The sequence below is a fragment of the Neoarius graeffei genome, chromosome 20, assembly GCF_027579695.1.
Source record: "Neoarius graeffei isolate fNeoGra1 chromosome 20, fNeoGra1.pri, whole genome shotgun sequence".
In the NCBI taxonomy this organism is placed as follows: Eukaryota; Metazoa; Chordata; class Actinopteri; order Siluriformes; family Ariidae; genus Neoarius; species Neoarius graeffei.
This window is the reverse complement of record NC_083588.1, coordinates 63,527,367-63,546,192: the sequence shown is the minus strand read 5'-3', so window position 1 is coordinate 63,546,192 and position 18,826 is coordinate 63,527,367. Positions and strand designations below refer to the sequence as shown.

Here is an 18,826-nt window from a genome sequence, read left to right as displayed (position 1 = left end):
TTCAATGACTACCGCCTGGTCACACTCACTCCCATCCTCATGAAGTGTTTCGAGCGGCTAGTCATGCGGCATATCAAGTCTGTGCTCCCCCCCACCCTGGACCCTTTCCAGTTTGCATATCAGTCCAACCGCTCGACCGATGATGCCATCTCCACTGCCCTCCACTCAGCCCTCACCCACCTGGAGACAAAAGACTCGTATGTTAGAATGCTGTTCATAGACTTTAGCTCAGCATTCAACACAATCATTCCTCAACAGCTCATTCATAAACTGGACCAGCTGGGACTCAACACCTCCCTGTGCAACTGGCTGCTGGACTTCCTGACTGGGAGACCACAGGCTGTACGGGTCGGCAGCAACTCTTCCTCCAGCACCATCACATTGAACACGGAGGCCCCCCCAAGGATGTGTGCTGAGCCCCCTCCTCTTCACTCTGCTGACCCATGACTGCACACCAACATCCAGCTCCAACCTCTTCATTAAGTTTGCGGATGACATGACTGTGGTGGGTCTCATCAACAGTGGCGATGAGACAATCTACAGGAGTGAGGTGAGCCGCTTGGCCATGTGGTGCAAGGACAACAATCTCCACCTGAACGTGGAGAAGACGAAGGAGATTGTTGTGGACTTCAGGAGAGCGCACACCCAGCATGCTCCACTAACTATCGATGGTGTTGCAGTGGAGAGGGTGAGCAGCACCAAGTTTCTGGGTGTGCACATCTCTGAAGACCTGTCCTGGAGCAACAACACCGCATCACTGGCCAAAAAAGCCCAACAGTGTCTGTACTTCTTCCACAAACTGAGGAGAGCAAGAGCCCCGGCCCCCATCATGCACACTTTCTGCAGAGGCACCATCGAGAACATCCTGACCAGCTGCATCACCGTGTGGTACGGCGCCTGCACCGTGTCCTGCTGCAAGACTCTGCAGCGCATCGTGAGAGCAGCTGAGAGGATCATTGGTGTCTCTCTCCCTTCTCTTATGGATATCTATAACTCCCGCCTCACCCGCAAAGCCATCAGGATTGCAGGTGACCCCACCCACCCATCTCACAGCCTCTTCAGTCTGCTGCCGTCAGGGAGGAGATTGCGGAGCCTCCCCCCTCTGCCCCGTGCCACAGATTCTGCCCCTGCACCCCCCTACCCCCCTTCAGCATCTGACATCATGTCACCCTCACAGTTCCCCAGAGAAGATGTCTTTACAGACAACCCTGCACATTTCACTTTACCTCGCTCATTTGCACTATTCCGCACTACCTCACCTTAACAGCTATTAGTTTATTGTTTATACTGCTTATCTCATGTTTACCTGCTATACCTCAAGTGCCCTTGACTGTTTATTTTATGGCCTTTTGCTCCAATTTATATGTGTGTGTGTGTGCGCACACGTGTATATATATGAGTGTTTAGTCTATGTCTATTTCTTATCTAGAGTGTTTATATTGTTTATTTCAATTATTCTATTTTTATTTATTGCATTGCCTGTTTGCACCGTGGGTCAGAGAGGACTGAAATTTCATCTGTGCTGTATGTCGAGCATGTATAGCATATATGACAATAAAGTTGACTTGACTTGAAATAATCATCTGGGTGTCGATAATTGTGGAATGGTGTCACATGATCTGATACACTAAGTAATCGGGAATCAACTCATTCTTTTTCCAGTGGAAGTCTGAGTAATTATTTGTGCACAATTTACGTATTGAAAGCCTTTTCTACTTTTGCAACGGCCAAAAGATCGTTAAGGTGTTGATAATTGTAGCCACTGCTCAAGTAAGTCTTTAACATTAGATTAGATTAGATTAGAACTTTATTGATCCCTTTGGGAGGGTTCTCTCAGGGAAAGGAAAATTCCAGTAGCATCATTACAGGATAAACAGAGAATAGAAAATAGAGAAAACTTCTAGATAAATTAAGTATTTACATATACAAATATTAAAAATAAGATAAGAAAAAAGTAGGTGGGTTTAATGATTTTTTTTTAACTCCTTCAGCCTGCATCCATTCCCTCTAATTAAAAATCACTTCATGTCTTAAAGTAATAATGGATGTCGTTTCTCTTTATTTGGTTGAGTGAAAAAAAACCTCCTGTTCCACCCTCCAGCCCAGTTGGTGGCGGTAATGCATCTTAAAGTTGGCTTGCCAACCGCCAAAAAAACCCTACAGAAGAAGAAAATGGTGGCGTGTGTTGCTGAACCAACCGAGGATGAAATAAAAACTCTACTCAAAAACAAAACCCCCCAAAAAACACAAAAAAAGCAACAAAATCCACCCCTCCATCCATAATCTGTAGCTGCTTATCCTGTACATGGACATGGGCGAGCTGGAGCCTATCCCAGCTGACTATGGGTGAGAGGCGGGGTACACCCTGGACAAGTCGCCAGGCTTACGCAACAAAATATGGAATAAAAGTATTTAATGATCAGAACATATCTTTTTTATTTTTTAAGAATTATTATAAAATTTTTCACATATTGCTCTCTTCATTTCGCCGGTTTGTTTACATTCTAAGTGGAACTGATTTTGTCAGAGGTTTTGTATAAATTTTTTATTTATCAAATTTGCAAAAAAAAAAAAATGCTCTGTTTCTCAAAATCCACTGAATGTGAATAGAATTCATCCACAGTTATTCCACTCAGTGGCGATCCTAGAGTGATTTACTCCCCAGGCGAAACCCCCTGCTGGGCCCCTGCCATCTTGTTTTTTTTTTTCGGGCTTTTTTTGGGGGGGACCACTTTTTTCGGGGGGGGGGGACCACTTTTTTTTTGGGACCGTTTTTTTTTTTTCACGCCCGCGCTCGTGCTGCCCCCCCCCCGCGTTGGGCTCTGTATTAGCCAACAGAATGTTAACAGCTTTACATGGTCTTTTAAACATTTCTCGTCGTGTGTTGTACGTCGCGGACATGGCCCGTTATAAATTTGATGTTACCAGAATGGCAATGATCAAGTCGTAATGTATTACTTAAGACTCTGTGTAATGTCATAGTAGTGTAGTACTATGGTAGTAAAGTCTTTTTGATGACTAGTACAACGTTCCGCTGGCGGGATTGTGCATATTATGGGGCAACGACAAGTTAGACACACACACACTGATAACGTCACCTGCGCAACTTTGGTATTGGGCTTCCCCATCCAAAATGTTCACCCCCCCCGCCCGTCTTGTTTTTTTTTTTCGGGTTTTTTTTGGGGGGGGACCTTTTTTTTTTTTTGGGACCGTTTTTTTTTTTCGCGCCCGCGCTCATGCCGCCCCCCCCGCGATGCCGCCCCGGGCGGCTGCCCGGTCGGACCGCCCCCAGGACCGCCCCTGATTCCACTCAATCTCGTATATGGATTATAGACAACTCAGTGCTACACACCTCATCGGCTATCAGCTCACGTACGACTCAATTTTGTGGAATAACTGTTAATTATTATTTTTATAATTTACTATTTACTCTTAGATCTCAAATGCATTAAGAAGGTAAGAAACTCATCCACTAATTACCTTTTGATGAGGCACACCTGTTAATTGAAAAGCTTTCCAAGTGACTCCCTCATGAAGCTGGTTAAGAAAATGCCAATAGTCTGCAAAGCATCATGAAGGTAAACGCTGGATACTTTAAAGAATCTAAATATCAAGCACTTTCTTATTTACCACACAATTCCATATATAATATAAATGAGAACCCCTGACAGAATAGTGTAAGTGTGTATGATGATAATCAGCCGTTTTGGTCCTTGGCCACTCTCTTATCTCAGCGCTACATCAACTTTTCTTTTTTTTGTTAAAACATATTTGTCAGTCTCTCCACTGGGTGCTACAGTCCAGATTTTAGACTGAATCACACTAGAGGAGAACATGCAACACATTTCTGAGTCTTTTTAGATGCAGGTCTGTCTGCGTCAGACACAGCAGATCGATGTCACGTCCACGCACATTTGTGCTCTGTACATGTACCGCACGCTGCAAGGACTAATTACCATGCACCTGTTCCAGATCAGAACGCAATCACAGCACATGCTTATAAGGACTCCGAACACACACAGTTTTGGGCAAAGTAGATGCATTGTACTTAGCAGCCCACTTACATTTGTCCAACTGCCCATTACTGACAGAAAACGTTGCCATAACGATGGATATACAAGAAGAGTTTATTTACAGGCAAACAATACAAAACCATGAGACAGAGGTGGGGCTGTGAAACAGGCAAGGGTAATTTGAGGATCAATTAGGATGTCAGAGAACACGCAAATCAGAGTCGAGGAAACGGAACACAGAGTCGAGAACCAGAGAAGCACAAAACAATATACAGTAAGGCTCAATAACGTGGAGTATTAAGTACAACACGTATACTTCACACAAAACTGTGTGCGTTTGGAGTCCTTTAAAGCGTGCGCTGTGATTGCACTCTGATCCGGAACAGGTGCATGGTAATTAGTCCTTGCAGTGCGCACTGCGTGTGGTAGTCTTTCGCACACGCTATGTGTGGTAGTCTTTCGCACGCGCTGCATGTACAGAATGCATATGTGCGTAGACGTGACGAGATTTCTGTTCTTTTAATTTTTCCTCATTTTGGCCTGTTTTGTGATTAGATTCTGATATCTGTTCTTACAAATTAGCAGAGGTGGAAAGAGTACTAAAATATTATACTCAAGTACAAGTACTGTTACTCTGATGAAATTTTACTTAAGTACAAGTAAAGTTACCAGACAAAAAATCTACTCAAGTAAAAGTAAAAAGTAGATCATTTAAAATGTACTTTGAGTAAAAGTAAAACGTTACTTTTAACAATGGGTGTTTTCTGCCTCCATTGTGTTGTGCAAAAATGAAAAAGAAGAGGAAACAAGGATATATGTACATCTCAACCCAGGTGTTTTATGTAAAGGAAGTGTATCAAATTGAATGCTTAGAATAATGCTGCATTAAAACTGAGACAAACAAAAAAGGTCAATACACACAGTCATGTCGTTTACATCGCCCTGACCACACACAAAGCATTGTACATGAAATATGAAAGTGAAATGTTGCACCGAAATCTCGTAGCTTGCCTGTGTGCACTGTGTGTTATTGAACAATTCAATTCAAACATTATTTGTTTTGCTTAGTATTCCTTTCTGGCCTGTTGGATGTAGAATGGTAGGAGGACTGATCACGTCAGGTTGGCGAGCTAACTTGCTTGCATGATTAGCCAACCGAATAACAGACTAGTTACCGTTATGTTACAGTACCAACAGGTTGCTATTTCAACATTAGCAATGCCATCCACTATTTTTGGAATATAACCAGCCTATTGTCGGTTTTACTATGGAAAGGAAACATTATGCCAATGACAATACTTACCTCAACATGCTTGCGCAGATTAGACGTCGAATTTTTGTATGCCGCAATGGTTGTCTTCTTGGGCACACATAATCTGCATTGCATAATGAAACTGCCACCCCTTTTCTCTACGAAGCTGAAGTGATCACGTATGTAGGGCCAGGGGTGCACTTCATTACTGGAAGAAATTGCGTTTTCTGCAGGGTCGTCCACCACAGGTTCCTCGGTCTCCTCCATGTCCACAGGGGCGCTTTATCAATACCCGTGGCCCAGGGGCTAGGCCCCTCATAGGCTACCTGTCAACCCTACCCTTACCATTGGCCAGGAAAACACTCTTATTTTATTTGCAATACGTGTCAAGCATTTACAGTGTAAGCGCGTAATTAGCCTAGAAGCCTACGATAGGTTACGTTTGGCTCAGCGTAGCTGCACAAGGCCCACGCTCACATCGCTCAACACATCCGACCACAGAGGGAGAGAAGAACACGCGCATTATCATTACAGAGCCGGTTCTGATTATTACCACGGACAGGACAGTGATACTGCGTAACTTTCACGCAGGGGCATGGCCAGAGATAACCACACAAGCGCGCGTGCGCGATAATGTAGACCTATGTGTAAACATAAAACACACACCTACAGACAAGTCCTTTTAAAAAATAAAATACATAAAAATAGCTCGGCGGCATGAAAACAAACATTCACTGCAAGTCAAGGTACTTGGCTCGGCGGCCACATGAAACGTAAACACCATGGACAGCGGCCAAACTCATAACTCTACAGACCGAAATACACGAAACCAAGTCCTACTAGGGTCTATTTTACCGATCTATGTTCAATCATCATGCAAGTCTTCCTTCTCCTTGAATAAGACCGTGCATTCAACTGCCTTTTTGACATGACTGCATTGAAATACCACTTGCAACAATATTTCACGCACTCCATCAAGAAAAAAGTTAAACATGATGAACACGGGCATACTGTTTTGAGCATACGATTTTTTAAAAAGAAACTAGCTACATCAAAGTCCTTCAATAAACCCATCCTTTAGCGCAAATGAGCTTAACCTAGTTCAAAGCATGACGCTAGCAGTAGCTGCATAAGGCAAAATCACGTGGGCCTTTCGTCAACAACAAGCCACGGCGGGCAAACATTAATAATCAAGTGTCCTTACCTTAAAACGTTGTTTTGACCACAGAACTTCTCAAGTATTTCACTTAAATCCACACGGGTTAACAACACACCCAACACAGCTAGCGAGAAATGAGGATCTGCGCTAGCTTTGTATTGCTATTCCCCTCAGTATGCTTACTCTGTCTGCTGCCTGAACTGTGACAATTATAGGCTACAATCTTTTCATCAATTTCTTCAGTAGATGCCGTTTTAGACATTTTATTATCCCCACAGAAATATGCTATTATACTAACAGGATTATATCCCATACGAAAAAAAACAGTAAAGAACTTATACGAATTTACCACTGTCTTAGTAGTAAATCCTTATAAATATAAGGATAAATCCTTATAAGGATTTATAAATAAATATATATGCCATGTATGATTTACTCCTGAAAGTGGCCCCTTTTGCATTTTCCTCATACAAATTTTTTATGAAAATCTAGTATGTATGAAGTGAACATTGTGCATGGTTTTTACAGATAATGTGTATGATGAATTACACTGTCTTTGTATGCTTCATGTAATGTTTGTGGTTTTAAATTATATTTTACAGTTTAAAATGTATATGCCTTTTATATGTAAATCCACACAAACATATATGTTTTTGTTTGAATTGTGGATGTATCGTAAAGGTATTCTATGATGGCTCTCTATGTTTTTTATATGTCAACATTACATTGACAGTAATTGGTTGACATTTTAAAAACATAGATAAACCTGAACAATTCATCCAAAAAAACCTCTTCTATTTTTACATTTATAGTAATTGATCGACATATAAAAACATCTATAAACCTAAAGAAGTCATACAATAAACCTGTCTTTTTCAGTAGGTTGACATATAAAAAACATAGAGAGCCATCATAGAATACCTTTACGATACATCCACAATTCAAACAAAAACATATATGTTTGTGTGGATTTACATATAAAAGGCATATACATTTTAAACTGTAAAATATAATTTAAAACCACAAACATTACATGAAGCATACAAAGACAGTGTAATTCATCATACACATTATCTGTAAAAACCATGCACAATGTTCACTTCATACATACTAGATTTTCATAAAAAATTTGTATGAGGAAAATGCAAAAGGGGCCACTTTCAGGAGTAAATCATACATGGCATATATATTTATTTATAAATCCTTATAAGGATTCATCCTTATATTTATAAGGATTTACTACTAAGACAGTGGTAAATTCGTATAAGTTCAAATCACACGACACGTATTCAAATCACAACTGATTTATTTTACTGCTGGACAGATCATAGCATATCTAGCCTAGCTGCACATAGCCGAGCTGCTGGTAGGCTGATAACTGATAAGTAGCTGATATTCTGAACAGATTGGTGATCCTTACCTTAAAAAAGTCTGTGACTTTAGGCAGTGATTCTATCATTACCTGCATCTCTCTCTTTTTCCTTTTATGCGCCCCGCTAACATGTGAACGCTTCATCTTTCAAAGCCTCTAAATTTGTGTCTCTGTAGTCTGCAGTCTTTGGCGCGCTTTCGTGCGTGACGTTACATTTTGTTAAGCCCCGGTCACACCGCCCGAACTTTGCTGGAGCGTTCCTTGAACGGTAGGGAGGGGGGGCCGAATTTCGACAACGCTCGTCACTGCGCACAAAATGGGAAAAAAAATCGAAAACACGGGCGTTGGCTTAGCGGTGCACCGCTGAAGCCGGCGTTGCTTTAGCGTTGGTTTAGCGGTAGCGAGCGTTGGTTTAGCGGCGTTCTGCGCATGCGGGCTTGGCTCGGCGGGGGCGGCATACCGCTTGTGACTACGGAGCTGAACGGATCGTTTTGATACAAGTTCTGATAGATTTTTGATAGAAGCTCCACCATCAGCTTGTCATACAGTCCATGTTCAGGCCTTCTCAGTATCCACTGTCTGACCCACACAACTCTGTCTCTCCTTCTTCTCTCTCTTCTCCTTCTTTTTTTCTAGTTAAAATTCTTATTACTGTTCTGTTGTCTGTATAGCTTTTCCCCTTTTTTCACTGTCTAGTTGATCTTATTATATTTTTATCTATAAAAACGTTTGTTATTAATATTATTATTTATATTACTTTATACTTTTTTATTATCATTCATATTACTTTATTTTTTGTTTATTGTTTGCTGTCAGTCAGATTATTTCTATTTTCATTATGTTTTTGCTGTCTTTTCCTTAATGTTATTATTATTTGCTATTATATTATCTTTATCATTATTTAATCATCATTTAATATTTACTATTAATATATACAACATTTTACTTTATAATTGTTATCCATAGGTACTAGTAATACTTTTTGAAATCAAATTTTATAATCAAATTCCAGTCTAGTCTATACAATTCATTTTCATTGTCTACTAGTCTAGTCAATTTAAGTCAATTTATTATTATTATTATTATTATTATTATTATTTTATTATTGTGGTTGTTGTTATTATTATTATAATTATTATTATTATTATTTTCACCATTTACATAGTACAGTGAGTCAATATTAAGTCAAATCATAACGTTGCCATTGCTGTTTTACGTGTTTTAATGGGACCACAATGGAAATAAGTGCTTGCGCTTTCTTGTGTAATCCTGATTTTAAAGTATTTTGTACTTCATTTTACATTATGATCGAATAAAATCAAATCAAATCAAAAAAATCTGTCAACAGCTTGTTGCAATCTGAGGAGGTTCTGATTCTGCTGCTGGACTAGTGCACCAATCATAGCAAGTCTCTCAGCATCCATGGTGATACAGTTTTACTGTAACTTTGAGCAAATTCGATATAGATGAGGTCTGAACTCAACGGCAGCTCGATTCCAAATGAGCTCCTGGTCCATTTCTCCCCGTATTTATAGCCAAATTCTGGTCCCGCTCCGACACCTCTATACCAACGCCAAACCAAAGTTCATCGCCGCCATGGATAGCTGCTTCAACGCCCGACACCGTTCCAGCAACCCCGTGTCCGCTCGTAAAACACTTACAACCGCTCCACCGAAGTTTGTGCAACGTTTAATCGCCGCCCGGGCAACGCTGGCGAAGCAACGGTGGTCCAGCGTTCAAGATTTCTGCGTTGGCCTAGCGGACCCAAGCATCCACGAACTTGCGTCTAGCGGTGCCAAACTTTGACTGGGCGTTGGTGGAGCGGGGGTGAACTTTGCCGGGGCGGAAAATTTCCCCCTCCTCACCGCTCGCAATATTTTGTGCAGCTCAAAACTTTTGGAGCGGTAGGAGGGCCCCTCGAGAAACATCAGCGGTGGCCGAGCGTATACGGTGTTGCTTTAACGGGGGCCAACTTTTGTTAACGGTGGTGAACGGTTACGAGCGGTGATGAATTTTTTTCACCGCTCCAGGAACGCTCCAGCAAAGTTCGGGCGGTGTGACCGGGGCCTTACATTTTATTCTGGTCCAGTTGTGGGTGTTCGTTTCGCGAACCACATCCGCCATGTCTCTTACAGCAGGCTACTGTGCGCTCATTTATTTCTAACCTTATTTCTATCCGTACATTAATGTAGGCCCACGATTCTGACAGTTTATTATTTTATTAATATTACAAGGCCCCTGATTGGCTGTGGCCCAGGGGCTTGAGCCCCCCCTGCCCCCCTTAAAGCGCCGGTGCATGTCCGCCATCGTCTGTGTGAGACTCGCGCGCGCGGCAACTGTCCTTCCCGTGATTCATTTCCAGAACGCATTTCCCCTTCTCCGTTTTAGCCTTTTTTATTATTATTTATTTAATTTATTTATTTTTTACTCAGTAACGGTTGTGATGTAAAATGTACTGAAGTACACTACTTAAAAGAAAACATACTTAAGTAAAAGTAAAAGTACACTCTTTAAAAATTACTTGAAAAAGTATAAGTACACAAAAAAGCTACTCAAGTACAGTAACGCGAGTAATGTAATTCGTTACTTTCCACCTCTGTCAGCATCAACAGATGCTGCTGTTGCCTTCAACCTGCAGGCAATACAAACCTGGCAAAACAGTATACATCAAAATCTGACAGCTGAACAGGCCAGTCAACCCTGGTACACCATGCATTACCTTCCTGTTAGGACTTGAACTGTTTTGGCCTCTAGAGGCCACTGTTATTTCCTTTTCGTGTCATGTTTATTTTGGCCTCTAGAGGCCGCCACTGTTCCTGTGTTTTGTGTTTTTGTTAATTGCCTGTTTAGTCCTAATTATCTTCACCTGTGTCCTTAATTAGTTTGTGTATTTATACCCCTGAGTTCAGTCCTCTTGTCACGGAGTCTTTGTGCTGTTATGTTGATCTCCAGTTTCCTTTGTACTGTGTTTTGTGGATCTTCTGAGCTTTTTGCATTTTTGCCTTTTTCCTTTTGCACTTTTGTATTATACTCTTTGTTTTTGTTTTTTTGTTTTGCCCTGGATTGTATATAGTGTACATAGTATAAATAAACCTTTTGTTACTTTTTCTACTTCTGCCTCACGCCTCTGCATTTGAGTCATCCCCCTGGTGGCCTAGTGGGGGTTTGCTGGATCATCACACCAACGAACCAGGTTCGAATCCCAGCAAAACCCTAACAGAAAGACTCCGTCATGACCGACTCAGCAGAGGCTGCTTCAACTGTCTACCCGGCCAACCTTCAGGGAATTACGGCAGCTTTGACACGCTTCGGAGCGACCATGGACGCTCATGGACGTACGCTCATCAGCCAACGTGAGGCCCTTGCTCGCCACGAGGAACTGCTTCAGCAAATCGTGAAGACCCTGGCACAGCTGACATCTCTGCCTGCATCTCCTGATCCAGCTCCAGCTCCCGCTCCTGTGCCTCCTGCCATGCTGCCTTCACCTCGCGAACCCAGCCTTCCTGCACCACAGAGGTATGACGGCAAGCACAGTGAGTGCCGAGAGTTCCTTACCCAGTGTCAACTCACCTTTGAGCTTCAGCCTACGACCTACACTACGGATCGCCGCAAGATTGCCTTTGTGATCACCTTATTAGCTGGTAAGGCGCGAGCCTGGGCTACTGCTATCTGGCAAAGACAGGGACCTGAGTGCCTTGATTTCCAGCTGTTTTCTGAAGAGATGCTTCGGGTCTTCGATCAGGCGGACATCAGTACCGACGCAGCCCGAAAGCTCATGTCCATCAGGCAAGGAGGGAGCGTCGCAGATTATGCCATCTCATTCCGAATGCTCGCAGCAGTAAGTGGATGGAACGAGACTGCCCTGGTGTCAGCCTTCCACCATGGTCTGTCTGATCCCATCAAGGACGGTCTGGCCTCTATTGGATGCCCAAGTGACCTCGAAACCCTTATCTCACATGCTATTCGTCTGGACAACAGGATGAGAGAACGCCACCAGGCCTTGAGCCCCCCCAGCCTCCCTGCCTCTACCTGGAAACCGTCTACCTCCTTCAGTGACTGTCCAGAACCCATGCAAGTGGGTCGTACTCGCCTCTCCGCATCTGAGAGGGAGCGCAGAAGGAGGGACAAGTGCTGCATCTACTGTGGCAACCCTGGTCACTTCCGAGCATCATGTCCCGAACTCTTGGGAAAAGGACCGCCCCGTCCAGCCGAGGGAGGGTTGTGACGGGGCCCACCCTCTCTCCCGGACTCCCTGGCCAAGGAATCTACATCCCGGTCTCCATCTCCTGGGGTGAGTCTGTCCACTCTTGTCAAGCTTTGATAGACTCAGGGGCGGCTGGGAACTTTATGGATATTCACTTCGCCCAAAGCATCAATATACCTACTGCACCTCTTGAAATCCCTCTGTCTGTGTCTGCCCTCGATGGCCAAGCATTAGGTGATGGAAGAGTCACCCAAGTTACTTCTCCAGTCTTCCTCCAGTCTCAAGGTCACAAGGAAGAAATATCCCTGCACCTGATTCCTTCACCTGAGTTCCCAGTTATTCTAGGCCTTCCTTGGCTTACTCGCCACAACCCTCACATAGACTGGGTAACAAGCCAGGTTGTGGAATGGGGCCCTGCATGCCATGCCTCTTGTCTGCTCTCTAGCTCTCCTGTGTCTCCTGCCGAGCCCCCTGATCTCACCGAGTTATCTCAAGTTCCCACAGAGTACTGGGATCTCAAGGAGGTATTCAGCAAGAGCAGGGCCGCCGTTCTTCCTCCGCACCGGGCCTACGACTGTGCCATCGACTTGCTCCCTGGGACTACCCCTCCTCGTGGCAGACTGTTTTCCCTCTCTCAGCCAGAACGCAAGGCCATGGAGGAATACCTCAAAGACGCCCTGGTCTCTGGGTTCATTCGACCCTCCACCTCACCTGCTGGTGCCGGCTTCTTCTTTGTCGGCAAGAAGGATGGGGGGCTTCGACCATGTATTGACTACAGGGGCCTGAATAAGATCACTGTGCGCAACCGATATCCCCTTCCGCTGATGTCCACTGCTTTCGACCTGCTCCAAGGCGCCACCGTCTTCACCAAGTTGGACCTACGGAACGCATACCACCTCATCCGTATCCGACAGGGAGACGAGTGGAAGACTGCCTTTAACACCCCGTCTGGGCACTACGAATACCAGGTGATGCCCTTCGGACTCACCAACGCACCAGCTGTTTTTCAGGCCCTAATCAATGACGTCTTAAGGGACATGATTAACCTGTACGTCTTTGTCTACCTCGATGACATCCTTATCTTTTCCAAGACCGTGCAGGAGCACCGCCACCATGTCCGCCAGGTTCTCCAGAGGCTGCTACAGAACAATCTGTTCACCAAGGCCCAGAAATGCGAATTTCATGTTCCCGAGGTCTCCTTTCTGGGATTTATTGTACGGACAGGCCAACTCCAAATGGACCCTGCCAAGACCCTGGCCGTCCGGGACTGGCCTATTCCCAAGTCCGTTAAGGAGGTTCAGCGGTTCTTAGGATTCGCTAACTTCTACCGCAAGTTCATCAGGAACTTCAGTTCTGTAGCAGCACCCATGTCAGACCTCACCAAAGGGACAGGTGGATCTTATGGCTGGTCTCCTCAGGCAGAAAAGGCGTTCAAAGACCTCAAGGACCGCTTCTGCACGGCACCAATTCTGGTCCTCCCGGACACCTCCCAACCATTCATCGTGGAGGTGGACGCCTCGGACAGTGGTGTCGGCGGGGTGCTCTCTCAACGTTCAGAAGGAAAGCTGCACCCCTGCGCTTACTTCTCCCACCGCCTGAGTCCTGCGGAGTCCCGGTACGATGTGGGGGATCGAGAACTGCTAGCGGTCAAACTGGCCCTTGAGGAGTGGAGGCACTGGCTGGAGGGAGCGCAACATCCATTCCTGGTTTGGACTGACCACAAGAACCTGGAGTACTTCCAGCAAGCCAAGAGACTTAACCCTCGACAGGCTAGGTGGGCCCTGTTTTTCAGTCGGTTTGACTTCACCCTCTCGTATCGCCCCGGCTCCAAGAACACCAAACCTGACGCACTGTCCAGGCTGTTCTCTGCCACTAACAGGGAGAATGAAGTCGGGCCTATTATCCCTGTGTCCCGGATTGTGGCCCCTGTCCGCTGGGGTATTGAGGAGGCTGTCCGACGAGCCCAACGCCAGGACCCCGGTCCTGGGACAGGGCCACCGGGCCTCTTGTACGTCCCACATCAAGCCCGGGCCAAGGTTCTCCAGTGGGGTCACTCTTCCCCTCTCACCGCCCACCCGGGAGCTCGGAGGACCCTGGACTTCCTGAAAAGACGCTTCTGGTGGCCTAACATGGAGCAGGAAGTAAGGTCATTTGTCCTGTCCTGTGAGGTTTGCACCAGAACCAAGAACCCACGACAGCGTCCCCAGGGTCTCCTGCATCCTCTGACCATTCCCCGGCGTCCCTGGTCCCACGTGGCAGTCGACTTCATCACGGGTCTCCCTGAGTCACAAGGTAACACGGTCATTTTGGTCATTGTTGACAGATTCTCCAAGGCCTGCCGCTTCATACCTCTGTGCAAACTCCCCTCTGCTCTTGAAACAGCGAAACTTATATTTAATCATGTCTTCCGAGTCTTTGGTCTTCCACAGGACATCGTCTCAGACCGAGGGCCCCAGTTCTCCTCCCGAGTGTGGCATGGGTTCTGCAAGGTCATCGGAGCCACTGCCAGCCTCTCCTCGGGGTTTCACCCACAGTCCAATGGTCAGACGGAGAGGCTCAACCAGGACCTGGAAACCACCCTGCGAGGCCTGGCTATGGATAACCCGACATCGTGGAGCACCTGGCTGCCATGGGCAGAGTACGCCCACAACACCCTGCAGTCATCGGCCACCAAGCTGTCGCCATTCCAGTGCCAATTCGGGTTCCAGCCACCTCTGTTACCGGACCAGGAGGAGGACGCGGGGGTGCCCTCGGTCAACCAATATGTGAGACGGTGTCGCAAGACCTGGAGCAAGGTCAGGAAGACTCTCATACAGACCTCCAGAACCAACCAGACTCAGGCCAACCGCCATAGAAGACCTGCACACACTTTCCGCCCTGGGCAGCGGGTTTGGCTGTCCACTAAGGACCTTCCGCTGCGGGTGGAGAACCGCAAGCTTGCTCCTCGCTACATTGGCCCCTTCAAGGTGGTGCGCAGGGTGAACCCTGTCTCCTACCGGCTCCAGTTGCCCCGGACTCTGAGGATCAACCCCACTTTCCATGTTTCCCTGTTGCGGCCTGTTCTGACGTCTACGTATGCCCCTGCCCCTAGGAACCCCCCACCCCCCCGCATCTTCCAGGGGCAGACTGTGTTCACTGTGCATCGCCTGCTTGACTCCCGCCGGGTCCGCGGCGGGTTGCAATATCTGGTGGACTGGGAGGGCTATGGTCCTGAGGAGCGCTGCTGGGTTCCTGCTCGGGATGTCCTTGATAAAGAACTGTGTCGGGACTTCCATTCGGCCCATCCGGATCGCCCTGGGAACGTCAGGAGACGCTCCTAGAGGGGGGGGTCCTGTTAGGACTTGAACTGTTTTGGCCTCTAGAGGCCACTGTTATTTCCTTTTCGTGTCATGTTTATTTTGGCCTCTAGAGGCCGCCACTGTTCCTGTGTTTTGTGTTTTTGTTAATTGCCTGTTTAGTCCTAATTATCTTCACCTGTGTCCTTAATTAGTTTGTGTATTTATACCCCTGAGTTCAGTCCTCTTGTCACGGAGTCTTTGTGCTGTTATGTTGATCTCCAGTTTCCTTTGTACTGTGTTTTGTGGATCTTCTGAGCTTTTTGCATTTTTGCCTTTTTCCTTTTGCACTTTTGTATTATACTCTTTGTTTTTGTTTTTTTGTTTTGCCCTGGATTGTATATAGTGTACATAGTATAAATAAACCTTTTGTTACTTTTTCTACTTCTGCCTCACGCCTCTGCATTTGAGTCATCCCCCTGGTGGCCTAGTGGGGGTTTGCTGGATCATCACACCAACGAACCAGGTTCGAATCCCAGCAAAACCCTAACACTTCCAAGCTACTGTTCCCTTGTTGAAATCTGAAAGCTTCCAGCTGAAACCTCAGCTTAGTTGCTTGAGTGTTAGGCATGAAGTGGGAACTGGACTGGGTAAGCTTGGCACCAATCAGGCACCTGGAAGGAGTCAGTTAGGACAGTTCAAGTCAGCTTACAGAGGCTCCACAGAAGCTCACTCACCCATGGTTATCAATGAAGTAATATCTTGGGACAGCATTCATGTCAGGGACAGGAGTGGCCACACAGCTGTCTACAAGGACACACAGGGGCACATGGTGGAACTGCAGTACTGAAGCCTCAATATTTATAAGCTCACCCAGATAATACTGGTTGGAGGGCCTTTGGAATAGCCAGTCCTCTACAACAAGAGAGATCTCATTAGTAGATTCCTCAAACAAGCTACAACCTAACCAGGACACAAACCCATCATGATCCTCAAGGGAAAAAGACAAGGGGCTCCTCAGCAGCTGGGGCTGAAGCATGTGGGATCCAAGCAGGCATAAGACCACTGCTACTCACATTGTGGAGCCTGGAAAGCAGTGGAACAAGGCCATCACAACCAAGTACAGCCTCCCAAGGAAGTCCAAGCAGATTTATTTGTATGAGGCCACACTTACCTTGGATAGAGACACTCCATGAGGACCTGAGCACCAGCACTTCTCAGAAGTGAAGAGCCACTTGGAGGCACTAGAGCCATACATGGAGCCACATATAGACCAGCTCATTTGCAGTCACCTGAAAGAGGTAATGTGTAAAGCCATCCAGAAAAGCTGAAGCAAAACTTAAAGGTACTTATGCAAAAGAAGACTTAAAAATCAACTTGCTGTTGCAGTCATGCATTGCTGATTCATAGATGAGGAATCAGGAAGCATCCATCCCTTTAGCAGCACAACCTCCCAGTGTGTGAAGAGCTACATCAAAGGATGCATCAGCCCCAAGTAGATCTTTCAATCACCTCAACATACACTGCATTCTCACTGCACCTTGTTATTACCCTCCGAGAGAACAGGACAAGGTAGTCTTATAAAATACATTGGGGTTGGGATTTGTGGTGCTACTGGAAAAACACCAAGTCAGTTGTTTCACCAGTTACCAAGTTACTTGCTGGCCTTCAGCAGCTGAAGGATTTTGAAGTTGCAGTCCAAGTGGGGCTACTGCAGAGCTTCCAGCTTGAAAGCTACCTTGAGTCTATTGAGAAGGCAACCCAGCATTAATTTGCAATGAAAGATGCTGTAAAACATCAGTGTCAAGTCTAGCAAGAGCTTGGCTATTCCCCAAACTTTGCCACTATGCTGCTGATAAACCAACTACAAAGACTAACAGCACACCTACTCTTACTTATTTATAATCTATTAACAAATGATTGCAAGGACACCACTACTGCCAGAGCACTTCCTATTTATGCAGTAATTCAGGCTTCTAGGCCTGTTGAGTTACTAATTAGACTACCTAACAGATGACAGCAATTAGAAGTTTACTACCCCCTACTTTTGATTGGACCAATTATTGTCCACAATTGTCTTAATTATCTAGGACACATGACCTCGCAAAGCAATTTGGTAAACACAGAAATAAAATATAATTATAGTCCTTGTTTGAGGACTTTTTTCTTTTTTCCTTTGATACCTTATTGAACGGGTGGCACGGTGGTGTAGTGGTTAGCGCCATTGCCTCACAGCAAGAAGGTCTGGGTTCGAGCCCCGTGGCCGGCGAGGGCCTTTCTGTGCGGAGTTTGCATGTTCTCCCCGTGTCCGCGTGGGTTTCCTCCGGGTGCTCCGGTTTCCCCCACAGTCCAAAGACATGCAGGTTAGGCTAACTGGTGACTCTAAATTGAGCGTAGGTGTGAATGTGAGTGTGAATGGTTGTCTGTGTCTATGTGTCGGCCCTGTGATGACCTGGCGACTTGTCCAGGGTGTACCCCGCCTTTCGCCCGTAGTCAGCTGGGATAGGCTCCAGCTTGCCTGTGACCCTGTAGAACAGGATAAAGCGGCTAGAGATAATGAGATGAGACCTTATTGAACACCTGACCTTTCTGGCTTTTTTTTTTCTTTTCTGGCCCTCAATATTGTCTCTTGTTTTGGGCCTGTCTGTTTGTGCAGCTTTTAACAAAATCTTTAACCTGCATTTGTATCCTGCAGTCTGTTTTTATAACATGTATCTTGGTTTCATTTCTCACATCAGAAAACATGCAATTTTCACAAGGATGGGTAGAATTTTTTATATCCACTGTAGAGTGAATGTATATTAATACAAAACAAATTATAAGTTATAGAGCAAGCATGAATAGAAAATAATACAACAAAGTGCAATTTGTGGCAAGGCTATAAAGAGATCTTATGAGAAACATTGTGTATAATGGTGAATAAAGAACATTGCACTGTGTTGCATTTTATTCACTGGTTGTAATTTAAAAAAAATCATGCAACTCACATTAATTCATCTATCTATCTATCTATCTATCTATCTATCTATCTATCTATCTATCTATCTATCTATCTATCTATCTTCAGGAACTGGTTAACTTTGAATGGGGAATTCCAGGTTTTTTAGTGAATCAGATCATTATACTTTTATTTATATAAATCTTCAATGCTTTGTTGTCACAAACATACAAATGATTAATTTAAAAATCATACATGCTCTTCATAGCAAAAGGAGCATATACATACCACCACAAGTTCTTTAACATACATTTCTAACAATTTTAAATAGGTAATAAAACTAATTGCATTTTTATCACAAATAAATACTTGTATAATTATTTGCACCAAAATTTCAATTTTTGATCCAAAATCTACAAAATCCCAATGTGCTATTCATAATACTGATTATTTATGACAGAAATATAAGAGAGAGTCAATAGATTAAACAGAATGTAATAAAACCCAATAATAATTTTAGACTATACAAAAATAGTTTATTAAATTAAAATTTTAATTATATTTTTTTAAAAGATTGGCCCAAATCCACTAAAAAAAATTATATATATATAAA

The 18,826-nt window shown here is 44.7% G+C and overlaps 1 pseudogene; it reads right to left on the bottom strand.

The window, feature by feature from the left end:
• Positions 1 to 3,878: 3,878 nt before the first annotated feature.
• Positions 3,879 to 18,525, bottom strand: LOC132869091 (zona pellucida sperm-binding protein 3-like; annotated as a pseudogene).
• Positions 18,526 to 18,826: the final 301 nt, after the last annotated feature.